This window comes from Monodon monoceros, unplaced genomic scaffold (genome assembly GCF_005190385.1).
Source record: "Monodon monoceros isolate NGI ecotype Baffin Bay Population unplaced genomic scaffold, NGI_Narwhal_1 Super_Scaffold_18, whole genome shotgun sequence".
In the NCBI taxonomy this organism is placed as follows: domain Eukaryota; kingdom Metazoa; phylum Chordata; class Mammalia; order Artiodactyla; family Monodontidae; genus Monodon; species Monodon monoceros.
In genome coordinates this window covers 152,144,690-152,158,080 of record NW_021703774.1, presented here as the reverse complement: position 1 = coordinate 152,158,080, position 13,391 = coordinate 152,144,690, and the positions used below count along the sequence as shown (strand labels likewise).

At 39.8% G+C, this 13,391-nt stretch overlaps 1 protein-coding gene across 6 annotated transcripts in view; it reads left to right on the top strand.

Annotated features, from left to right (window-relative positions):
• THRAP3 (thyroid hormone receptor associated protein 3) overlaps window positions 1–13,391 on the top strand; it is a 74,005-nt gene that overhangs the window by 14,811 nt on the left and 45,803 nt on the right. The window lies entirely within an intron of this gene.

Sequence of the window (13,391 nt, the reverse complement as noted above, 5' to 3'; positions counted from 1 at the left end):
TATTTGGCAGTACTCTGGGAAGTAGTTTTGATCTTTGTGTCAAACGTAGTAGCTTCTTCCAATTTGTAATTTAAAAAGGAAAAATAAGAAAGAAAAAAAATCTCTGAAGGTGAATGTACTTTAGTAGGTTCTCCAGCAAGACATGATCATATCCAAATTGGTTGCTGGAATAATGTCACAAATATTTGTAACAGATTATTCCGGCATCAAATTTAGTCTCTTTCCTGTTGCTTGTTTACAGATGAGATGAAATGTGACTCATTTAGAAGTTGGTTATCCTGGTCTGATGCTCTGGGTTAAATGGGTTAATCAAATTACTATTTTGGATAAATTTTTTTAGTGAAAGTAAGCAGTTGTGGAAGATAATACTCTGAATGTACCATCCAATTTTCCAACCCTGAAATTAAGTTTTTTGGGAATTCCCTGGTGGTCCAGTAGTTAGGACTTGGTGCTTTCACTGCTGTGGCCTAGGTTCAATCCCTGGTCAGGGAACTAAGATCCGTAAGCCACACAGCACGGCCGAAAAATAAATAAAATAAAATTAAGAGTCTTTTTGTGGATTGAAATTTCATTTCAAATAGGCCTTTAGTGAATTAGATTTATTTATTTATTTATTTAGATTTACTTTTAGTTAGCATCTCCCTGTAGCTTCCAGTAGTGTAAATTTAAGGCAAATAATAGATAATTTAGGGAAGACATTTCATAAAGCACATTTAAAAATTTTTTTCCTGTTAGATAATTAATTGGGAAGAAAAGTGAGAAATTAGAGCAGAGTGGATGAAGTTTGTGGTTTAAGGTTCTTTAACAGGTAAAAGGTAGCATGATGATGTGGAAAGAACCGGGACACACGGAGAGCTAAGGGCCTTTAGCTCTAGTTTTACCTCATCTTCTTGGGCAAATCTCTTCCTTTATCTGGGTTCAGGTTTCCTTCTGTGAAAAGTAGTTGTAGTTTAGATAATGATCTCTAAGAGTGCTTCCAGTTCTTAATGCTTTGTGACTCTAATTCTAGTGAGATTTGTCCATAACTCTGATATGCTTCTGGGTCAGATTGGAGTGGATCATGGTCTCTTAATCACACGACTCTCTGCTCTTTGATTAAAGCTAGCTGTAGACTGACTCAGGGCTGCACACCCTGTACATGGTCTGATGATAATGAACTTTCTCTTTATTCTCCTAGTGCTAGGAGAAATAACAAATAACTATTTACAAATAACTATTTCAGTGAGGTTTAGAAACAGAGGCATAAAAGTTATAAACGTAGGTGGGAAGTTGTATTAATACCAGGGTCTTGGCAGATAATGATAATACTGAGCAGAGATAAACTGCTCTGCTGTATTATAAGCACCTTAAAAGGGCACAGATTTTCTGATTCATCTTTGTGCTTTCCATAGTGCCCAGTGAAGGAAATTAACATTTATATTATTACTTGAGTCCTTGCTATATTACTGTGCACTGTACTATGAGATGTTTTCCTCATTTAATCGTTTCAGTAGCTTATGAGATAGTGTTGCCCTTATTTTATAGATCAGGAAACTGAGACTTAAAGGAGTCAAAATGCTTTAAACTAGTTGTTTTTTCTTTTTTTTTCGCGGTACGTGGGCCTCTCACTGTTGTGGCCTCTCCCGTTGCGGAGCATAGGCTCCGGACACGCAGGCTCAGCGGCCATGGCTCACGGGTCCAGCCGCTCCGCGGCACCCGTGTCCCCTGCATCGTCAGGTGGACTCTCGGCCACTGCGCCACGAGGGAACCCCTAAACTAGTTTTTATGTGACGCCAGAGTCTGTTCTCTTTATTGCCTCAGTATGCTGCCTAGCAAAGACATTATCCATTGGGTGCACTCAATGAATGTTAACTCAGTGAAATACTTGTGAAATGTTTTATGTTCATTGTTTTGGATCTTTTTTTTTTTTTTTAAGTATTTATTTATTTATTTAGGGCTGCGTTGGGTCTTAGTTGCAGCATGCGGATCTTTTGTTGTGGCGTGCGGGCTTCTCTCTAGTTGTGGCTTGTGGGCTCAGTAGTTGCAGTGGGCGGGCTTAGTTGTCCTGCAGCATGTGGGATCTTAGTTCCCCGACCAGGGATCCCCTGCATTGCAAGATGGATTCTTAACCACTGGACCACCAGGGAAGTCCCCCAACTAAGTATCTTACTAATAGGACATCCTTAAGGCAAGGCAACATGTGGTTGGCAGTTGTGTTCCAAGGTAAAAAATTAAACCTGAGAGGGGGACTGGAAGTTGAGGATAGGGAGGGTAGAAATTAGGAAGGAGACCTCTTTTCATTATGTAGTCTTATACAGTTTGAAATTTTTACTGTGCATGTATTACTAAAATGAAAAAACTAGGTAAAAATAATTAAATATTTTAAGTTTGCTAAGGCAAATGAAACAGTTTAAGTTAATATCTCAAGTTCTATGATTCTGTACATGTTTTTACCATTTTAAAAACTGTGTACATGTGCCACAATATGGCTGAACCTTGAAGACATGCTAGGTGACGTAAGTTAGATGTAAAAGGACAACACTGTATGATTCCACTTGCGTGAGATACCTAGATTAGTCAACTTCATGGAGACAAAGTAGAGTGGTGGTTGCGGTGGTGGGGGTGTTACTGTTTAACAGGTGCGTGGTTTGTCTTGGGGAGATGGAAGAGTTCTGGAGATGGATGGTGGTGATGGTTGCATACCAGTGGGAGTGGGCTGAATGCCACTGATATGCACTGTACGCCTAAAAATGGTTAAAATGGTGTATCTTGTGTTATGTATATTTTACCATAGTAAAAAATATATATATTATTTAGCTAGTATTTACTCATTTTGTTATTCAACACCGGGGAATCCAAAAAAAGGAGTTTGATCTGGTACTTGCCCTCAAGGAGCAAAATAGTCTAGTAATATTACATGATTAGTATTTTTCAAGGAATAGAGGCTTAAGTTGTAAGGAAATGGTGATAGCTTATAAAAAGTTGTAATGTGATAAAATAAATTCTGGAAAAGTAGCTGTTAGGATTTCCTGACAGTCTTACATGCTGAATAGGCCAGAGGATTCAGATGAGAAGGTTATAATTTTGCCCTGAGGCACCTCTGCATAGCCTGAGAGCAAGATTTTAAAAATCACCTGTCTAGGTAGGAACAGTCAGGTACACAGATGGCATGTTGATCCGTCTCTCTCTCTTGTAAATTGAGAACCTGGGGCACAGAATCATGGTGTCATTTAGGGGTCAAGCTCATTCAGCCTGGAATGAAGTATAGGTTTGGGTTTGTTGCCAGAGTGTTCTGCTTCTTTAAGAGATTTGGAAGATGTAGTGTCTTATATTCTGAGTTTGCCATAAATCCAGACTCTGAATTATCAAGAGAGAGAACATAATTGTTTAATGACCTTGTGACTATCCACACCAGCTAGTTGAAGTCTTGTTGTCTTTTAACTCTGTCATTTTGACATTGGCCTGATTCATAATTATTATTATTGAGTACTAATGGTGTGCTAAGCACTTTCAGTAACTTTATGCATATTAATTTATTCAATTTTCATAACCCTTTGTAGTAAGAACCAGTTTTACAGGTAAAGAAACAGAGATAGTGAGATTTAATTAAGAAATTTATCACAGGTCTAAGTCAGTTGGTGGAGTGGGAATCAATCAAATCTAGGCAGTCTAGTTTTAGAGCATGTGTTCTTTTTTATTATTTATTGGTTAGTGCTTTGCAGATTGCTTTGGGATGATGGATTACTAATTTTATTTGCTTTACTGTAAGTTGCTGGGCATAAGTATTTAAAAATGACATTTTCTACTATTTGAGACCCTACAGTTTTGAGAATTACTGTTCATTAAGGGTTTATTCTTGTTTGGCCATTTGCACTAAATGACTTTGTTAGGCAAATTATGTAAATTGAATACAGTTTTTATAATACAGGTGTATTAGTGAGAAGAATGGGATTCTTTTGGGGGGATAACACTTCTTTTAATTGGGGTCCATAGCAATTGATGGCAAATGTTCATCTGTTAATGATGAAATTTGTAGTGAGATTTTACAAATGTCATCTTTTTAAAAATATTAATTTATTATTTTTGTCTGCGTTGGGTCTTCATTGCTGTGCGCAGGCTTCCTCTAGTTGTGGCAAGTGGGGGCTACTCTTCGTTGCGGTGCGCGGGCTTCTTCTCATTGCAGTGGCTTCTCTTGTTGCAGAACATGGGCTCTAGGCTTGCGGGCTTCAGTAGTTGAGGTGCGTGAGCTCAGTAGTTGTGGCAGATGGGCTTAGTTGCTCTGAGGCATGTGGGATCTATTCCGGACCAGGGCTCAAACCCTTGTCCCTGGCATTGGCAGGCGGATTCTTAACCACTGTGCCACCAGGGAAGTCCCCATATGTCATCTTTGAAAACGTTTTTTCACACAGGTCCTGCCAAATACTAATCTTAATCCATGAGCATATGATTTTAATTGAGCATATTTATCACTTGGAAGGCTTTATAGAATTCTGTTAGATTCTTTTCTCGATATTTGCTTTTTAGCCTGCCCTTACACTGCACATTAATCATTTCCAATTGATGATTAGATGGAAGTTCCTTAGTTGTGTTTAGATGGATTTTGAAATATGGAGATTTCCTTTGCACTTGCATTGAGGAAATATGGTAAAACTGTAGTTTGAGCTAAGAAAATATGTCTGCTTCAAATTTGTGTGGGACTGGAGATCTCATTGCTTGTTTTAACTTTCGACAGTACAGGAAATGAAAAAAGTAACAACATTACTTGTGATTCAAACAATGTATGTTCATTTTAATTTGCTGTAGTATGTTTCCCATAGAAGTGCTGTTTTGTCTTGTTAATTTTCAAATGGATTTATTAAGAGACGTTATTAAGTGTGCAGCAAAAGCTAATTTCCAAAGCCATAAAGTATTCAGTAATAGTGTTTAAGGGTGATTCGTCTTCAGAAAAATTTCAAATTCAGTCTTTTGGGTTTTTTTTAGAGTATTTATTTATTTAGGCTGCGCCGGGTCTTTGTTGCGGCGTGTGGGATCTTTAGTTGTGGCATGTGGACTCTTAGTTGTGGCATGCATACTCTTAGTTGCAGCATGCATGTGGGATCTAGTTCCCCGACCAGGGATTGAACCCGGACCCCCTGCATTGGGAAAATGGAGTCTTAACCGCTGGACCACCAGGGAAGTCCCTCAAATTCAGCCTTGAGCTTAAAAAAAAAAAAAAAAAAAATCACAATAAAATTTTATGGCTGCTAAGCCATTTAACTGCTGTTTAGTAGGCAAGTCAGGATTCACCTTCTGTTTCTGACAGAAATTCATAGAACTGATGAATCCATTACAGCAGTGGATTGAGAGCAAATGAAGGTCACTCTTGACAATACTGGATCAATAGCATGTGATAGATTTTTTTTGCAGAATACTTGCTGATGAACAGTACAGTGAATAAACCATTTGCTTGAAATACTTTACATTTTCACAGGCTTTGTAAATTTGTCCAACTAAGCCCTTTTTTCTCCACATGTTTTTACCACCATTATTTGTGCACATCTTAGCAGATTCAAGTTCAGATTGTATTGAATTATGTTCTCTCAACCTTTGTGAAAAGATTCTTGCCAGTGGTTGTTCCACACAGACTGTTTTGTTCATAGTGTTCAGTCACTTCAAACTCAGCGTTGACGTCACTAAACAACTGAGCAGTTTCAGTAATATCTGTTGAATCATCTAGAGCCATGGAACACCACTCACAATCATTTGCCTTTTTTTAAAAATAAATTTATTTTGAACAGTTTGATTTACAGACAGCCTCAGAAAATAGTACAGGGTGTTCCTATATATACCCCCATATCCATTTCACCTGTTAACGCCTTGCCTTAGTATAGTACGTTGGTCACAACTAACGTACCAATATTGGTACATTGGTATATTCTTTTTTTATATATATATATATATATATATATTTTTTTAACATCTTTATTGGGGTATAATTGCTTTACAGTGGTGTGTTAGTTTCTGCTTTATACCAAAGTGAATCAGTTATACATATACATATGTTCCCATATCTCTTCCCTCTTGTGTCTCCCTCCCTCCCACCCTCCCTATCCCATCCCTCCAGGCGGTCACAAAACATCGAGCTGATATCCCTGTGCCACGCGGCTGCTTCCCACTAGCTATCTACCTTACATTTGTTAGTGTATATATGCCCATGCCTCTCTCTCGCTTTTTCACAGCTCACCCTTCCCCCTCCCCATATCCTCAAGTCCGTTCTCCAGTAGGTCTGTGTCTTTATTCCTGTCTTACCCCTCGGTTCTTCATGACATTTTTTTTTTCTTAAATTCTATATATATGTGTTAGCATACGGTATTTGTCTTTCTCTTTCTGACTTACTTCACTCTGTGTGACAGACTCTAGGTCTGTCCACCTCATTACAAATAGCTCAATTTCGTTTCTTTTTATGGCTGAGTAATATTCCATTGTATATATGTGCCACATCTTCTTTATCCATTCATCTGATGATGGGCTCTTAGGTTGTTTCCATCTCTGGGCTATTGTAAATAGAGCTGCAATGAACATTTTGGTACATGACTCTTTTTGAATTTTGGTTTTCTCAGGGTATATGCCCAGTAGTGGGATTGTTGGGTCATATGGTAGTTCTATTTGTAGTTTTTTAAGGAACCTCCATACTGTGCTCCATAGTGGCTGAACCAATTCACATTCCCACCAGCAGTGCAAGAGTGTTCCCTTTTCTCCACACCCTCTCCAGCATTTATTGTTTGTAGATTTTTTGATGATGGCCATTCTGACTGGTGTGAGATGATATCTCATTGTAGTTTTGATTTGCATTTCTCTAATGATTAATGATGTTGAGCATTCTTTCATGTGTTTGTTGGCAGTCTGTATATCTTCTTTGGAGAAATGTCTGTTTAGGTCTTCTGCCCATTTTTGGATTGGATTGTTTGTCTTTTTGTTATTGAGCTGCATGAGCTGTTTGTAAATTTTGGAGATTAATCCTTTGTCAGTTGCTTCATTTGCAAATATTTTCTCCCATTCTGAGGGTTGTCTTTTGGTCTTGTTTATGGTTTCCTTTGCTGTGCAAAAGCTTTGAAGTTTCATTAGGTCCCATTTGTTTATTTTTGTTTTTATTTCCATTTCTCTAGGAGGTGGGTCAAAAAGGATCTTGCTGTGATTTATGTCATAGAGTGTTCTGCCTATGTTTTCCTCTAAGAGTTTGATAGTTTCTGGCCTTACATTTAGGTCTTTAATCCATTTTGAGCTTATTTTTGTGTATGGTGTTAGGGAGTGATCTAATCTCATACTTTTACATGTACCTGTCCAGTTTTCCCAGCACCACTTATTGAAGAGGCTGTCCTTTCTCCACTGTACATTCCTGTCTCCTTTATCAAAGATAAGGTGACCATATGTGCGTGGGTTTATCTCTGGGCTTTCTATCCTGTTCCATTGATCTGTCTTTCTGTTTTTGTGCCAGTACCATACTGTCTTGATTACTGTAGCTTTGTAGTATAGTCTGAAGTCAGGGAGCCTGATTCTTCCAGCTCCGTTTTTCGTTCTCAAGATTGCTTTGGCTATTCGGGGTCTTTTGTGTTTCCATAGAAATTGTGAAATTTTTTGTTCTAGTTCTGTGAAAAATGCCAGTGGTAGTTTGATAGGGATTGCATTGAATCTATAGATTGCTTTGGGTAGTAGAGTCATTTTCACAATGTTGATTCTTCCAATCCAAGAACATGGTATATCTCTCCATCTATTTGTATCATCTTTAATTTGATCAGTGTCTTATAATTTTCTGCATTCAGGTCTTTTGTCTCCTTAGGTAGGTTTATTCCTAGATATTTTATTCTTTTTGTTGCAATGGTAAATAGGAGTGTTTTCTTGATTTCACTTTCAGATTTTTCATCGTTAGTGTATAGGAATGTCAGAGATTTCTGTGCATTAATTTTGTATCCTGCTACTTTACCAAATTCATTGATTAGCTCTAGTAGTTTTCTGGTAGCATCTTTAGGATTCTCTATGTATACTATCATGTCATCTGCAAACAGTGACAGCTTTACTACTTCTTTTCCTATTTGGATTCCTTTTATTTGGTATATTCTTACTAACTAAAATTCATACTTTATTCAGATTTCCTTAGGCTTTTTTTTTTTTTTTTTGAGGTACGCAGGCCTCTCACTGTCGTGGCCTCTCCTGTTGCGGAGCGCAGGCTCAGCAGTCATGGCTCATGGGCCCAGCCGCTCTGCGGCATGTGGGATCCCCTGGACCGGGGCATGAACCGGTGTCCCCTGCATCGGCAGGCGGACTCTCAATCACTGTGCCACCAGGGAAGCCCTTTTTTTTTTTAATTTTTAATTAAAAAAATTTTTTTGGCTGTACAGTGAGGCATGTGGGATCTTTAGTTCCCTGACCAGGGATCGAACCCATGCTCCCTGCAGTGGAAGCACAGAGTCTTAACCACTGGACCACCAGGGGAAGTCCCCAGATTTCCTTAGTTTTTACCTAATGTCCTTTTTCTGTTCCAGGATCTCATCTAGGATATACATTAAGTTGTTGTGTCTCCTTAGGCTTCTCTTGGCTGTGACAATTTCTCACACTTATTTTTGGGGACCTTGACAGTTTTGAGGAGTACTCGTTAGCTGTATTGTAGAATGTCCCTCAATTGGGATTTGTCTAATATTTTTCTAATGATTTATAATAGTGTTATGGATTTGGGGGAGAAGGAACACAGAGGTAAAGTGCCATGTCGTATCAAGGAATACATGTGATCAGTGTGACTTCTTGTTTAGCTGTGATTATCTGGCTAGGTTTCTCCAAAAAATTACTCCCTCCCCTCCCTGCCACAGTGTGTACTCTTTGGAAGAAAATCGCTAGACATACCCACGTCCATTTAAGGAGTGGAGAGTTATAGTCCACCTCCTTGAGGGTGGCGTATATACATAAATTATTTGTAATTCTTCTGCCTGGGAGTTTGGTCTTTTCTCATCCATTTATTTATTCAGTCACTTATTTATATCAATATGGACTCATGGGTATTTTTGTTATAATCCAGTACTTTATTTTGTTCTTTTTTTTTTTTTTTTTTTGCGGTACTCGGGCCTCTCACTGTTGTGGCCTCTGCCGTTGCGGAGCACAGGCTCCGGACGCGTAGGCTCAGCGGCCATGGCTCACGGGCCCAGCCGCTCTGCTGCATGTGGGATCTTCCCGGACCGGGGCGTGAACCCGTGTCCCCTGCATCGGCAGGCAGATTCTCAACCACTGCGCCACCAGGGAAGCCCTGTTCTAATTTTTTGATTTTTACTATTGAGAGCTCTTTCAGTTGGACGGGAGTGTCCTTTTGACATACCCCCTTTATTGTGTGTGGTGGTGTTTTTTGTTGTTGTTGTTTAGCACTTCCTCACTTTCTGGCACTATAAGATACTCCCAAGCTCATACTGTGAATCCCCTCCCCCAGCCCTAGATTCAGCCATTTCTCGAAGGGGCCCTGGTTTCTTTTATTGGAGAATGGTATTAGAAATCAAGATCTGGGTGCTAGGTGTGCACATTGCTACTGGAGGGTTATTCCTTCCACATCTTCTCAGCTGACAAAGCAAGGAAATACATCTGTATACTAACATATATTCCATATACTTACAGAAATATCTAAGTATTTCTTATTTCTACATATTTTCATTTGTATCTGTATTAAGCTGGACATGAATTACTGATATCTCCAACTCTAATCCAGTACCTCACTGATCATTCTAGTCTCTTCCTTTTTTATCTATAATCTCCCTCTCCCAACAGTGAGAAACTTGGCTCTCACCATTTGCCATCCATTTACTCATTAGTTCCAGTATACATGTAGTGTAGTGGTTTCAGGATTGTTAACCTGTACCCTTTAACAGCTTTACAACTAGAAAACTTCAACAAGTAGAACACAGTGGTTATATGCAATTCCTTTTGCTTTTTATCTTCTCATTTCACTTATTTCCATAGTTAACTTAGGTTAGCACCCTTCCTCTCCACCTGCCCTATTGTTTAATTGACTACTTATATTGCTCCCATTGTCCTCAACCCTTCAAATCAAAAGGCAAATAGTCTTAAACAAGTTCATTTTCTCGAGACACATTTTTTAGGCTCTTGCAGTCAAACATAATTTAATTAACTCACTATAGATAAACGACTTCCCTCCTTATGCTAACAGATACAACACTCAGAAACTTACTTTGGTTGTAGCCTTATTTTTATTTTGTTTTTATGAAGGTTTTCTGTTGTGATAAGATACTCTGTTTTAAATTTTTAAAAAATTTCCAGCAGTTGTGAGTTGTGAGTTGGGAATATTGTGTGAGTGCTTAGTTTGGTAATGTTGACACATACTGTGTTCTTGGCATAGCTATGGTGTCTTTTCATAGTAAACACAATGTGTTGCCATCTAATTGGATTAAAAAAAAGCACCCACGCTCCATGTGTGATATGACAGAATACATGGTACTTGAAATGCTTTTTATTTTTATTTATTTATTTATTTTTAAGATTTATTTATTTATTTTTGGCTGTTTTGGGTCTTAGTTGCTGCACGTGGGCTTTCTCTAGTTGCAGCAGGCGGGGGCTACTCTGTTGCGGCGCGCGGGCTTCTCATTGCAGTGGCTTCTCTTGTTGTGGAGCACGGGCTCTAGGCATGCGGGCTTCAGTAGTTGTGGCTCACGGGCTCTAGAGCACAGGCTCAGTAGTTGTGGCGTGTGGGCTTTGTTGCTCCGCAGCATGTGGGATCTTCCAGACCAGGGCTCGAACCCATGTACCCTGCATTGGAAGGTGGATTCCTAACCACTGTGCCACCAGGGAAGCCCTTTTGTTCACTTTTATTCAACTTGATTTTGAAAGTAGACACATTAGTCCTTAAGTATTGTAGAAGCATCATGTGCCTTGTGGTCTTTTTCTTTTTTTGGCTGTGCAGTGCAGCATGCGGGATCTTAGTTCCCCGACCAGGGATTGAACCTGCGTCCCCTGCACTGGAAGGCGGATTCTTAACAGCTGGACCTCCAGGGAAGTCCCTGCCTGGTGGTTTAAAGGATTAGCTTTAACCTCAGGTTCATAGGAGCAGACAAGGTCATCTTTGTGCTTCCTTATCTTCTGTATTTCTCAATAAAAGATTATCAGGGGTGCTTGAGGTGAGATACGAAAAAACATTTCAAATCTTTAACTGTAGGAAGTAAAAATGCTTTAACTGTAGGAAGTAAAAACTTAGAATGTTAGTGCTCACTGTTTGGATTTAGGAACTATGTTGTTACGTAAGGTATAGTGTATGGAACATGGGGGCATCCTGAGCTGCACTCTAGTCTAAGCCACTGCCGTCCTTTTCCTGCATAATTGTAGGCAATATCTAACAATTTCTTCTGCTCTTGCCCTGTTAAGGTCTGTTCTTCACTCAGCAGCCAAGATCCTTTTAGAACGTGATTCTGGTCCTTACTCCTCTGCTCAAAACAGTGCTGTGGCTGCCTACATAACCTGTAGGAAAGCCAAAGTCCTTACGATGGCTTGCAAGGCCCTTTCCATTCACCCATGTCTCTGACCTGATCTTCCAGCTGTTCCCTGGAAACTGTTGGCATTGCAGCCACTCTGTTTTTCTGTCTTCCTCAGATACACCAGGCATGTTCCCTCCGCAGGGTCTTTGCACTTGCTCTTTCCTCTATTTGGTCCCTTTTGCCTTCAGATAAAGTACAGCATACTGTTTCTGTTAATCTTTGCCTTCTCTGGCCACAGTACATAAAAGAGTAACTCTTATTCCTCATGTGCTCCCATCTGCCCCTTAGAATGTAAGCTCCAGGAATGAAGAGATATTTTAAAAATTTATTTATTTTTGCCTGTGTTGGGTTGTTCGTTGCTGTGCGCCAGCTTTCTCTAGTTGCGGTGAGCGGGGGCTACTCTTCGTTGTGGTGCGCTGGCTTCTCATCGAGGTGGCTTCTCTTCTCTCATTGTAGAGCACAGGCTCTAGGCGTGTGGGCTTCAGTAGTTGTGGCACGCACGCTCAGTAGGTGTGGCTCGCGGGCTTAGTTGTTCCAAGGCATGTGGGACCTTCCCGGACCAGGGATGAAACCCATATCTCCTGCATTGGCAGGCAGATTCTTAACCACTGGGCCACCAGGGAAGTCCCTGAGGAAATTTTTAATTGCTGAATCTCTGTTGCCTAAAAATAGTGCCTGGCAATGTAGTAGGTACTTAATAAATTTTTTGTTGAAGTAAGTGGACAGTTAAAATGGAAATTGTGTAGAAGGGAAAAAGATACATTGTTGGTAGTGCTGTGGTGTCCTTGCTAATATACTCTGACGAAAGGCAGGTCGGGAGAATGAGGCTGAAAAGCACGCCTATCACTGTCCCGATGACTCAAGCAGGACAAGTTTGGGGGTGCATAAAAATTGGTGGCAGGCGACTTAGGGCTTCAGGTGTCTCCTTGCTGTCATAGAATAACTAAGAGCCAGAGCCTCAGATTTGCTTCTCCACCCATTGCAACAATGGAAAATTGAAGATTTGTTGCGATGAGAAAATTCTTGCCAGTGTCAAAGAGGTTAATTAATAGGGAAGAAACATGATGGGGTAGAAAAAGGAAGATTGTGTGTGTGTGTGTTTGTTAACTGGCTAGAATTTTAAAGGTGGATGTATTGGAATAGTTCTTTAATCAGAGCATTGTAGAGTAAGCGGTTCCCAGTTTTGTAGCAGTCATCGGGGGTTCCCTCAAGCTGACCGGTGTCATGAGCCCCTGTGCCTCTGCAGTTAGAAACAGGGAAAGTTTCGGTTGATGAAACCTAGGATGAATTCCCAGAATGACTTGCAAGAATATATGCAAAAGTATTGTGAAAGAATGAGTTTTTGTAAGTGCTGTATTTTTGCTATTTATCAACTAAGAGAATATATACCAACATTGTCATTAATTTGCCAAATGGTCTGACTGAATAGTAATTTCATCTGGATAAGTCTTAGTTTTAACAGTAGGTTTTTGTTGCCTCTTTGTAATGTTAATTACCTGATAACCTTTGGTATATAGGTCAAGAGTTTATTGCTTGTGTGTTCAGTTTATTCAGTGGACACATATCAGTGTATATAGAGTTTGCAGCCTTGTGAGGTAAGTTGACATATTAACAGACATAATGATATGCGTGTAAGGAGAACCATGTCAAGGGTAACAGAGAAGCAATACTTAACCCAGCCTGGGTGAGCCAGGGACAGCTTGCTGGGGAAGGAGGGCCTCGTAAGAATGAGTAGGAGTTTGCTGAGAGGGGAGTTGAGGGCTCCCCACTACTGAGAGATTATAGCTTAAGGAAGTGCATTCTCTTCTCTCCTGGCTAAATAGGCAAGGATTCAGCTATGTGCAAACCACAGGTTCAGAGAAAGCTAAGGTGGGTATCCTTGATTGAGTCAATGAATAAGTGAAAAAAGAGAAG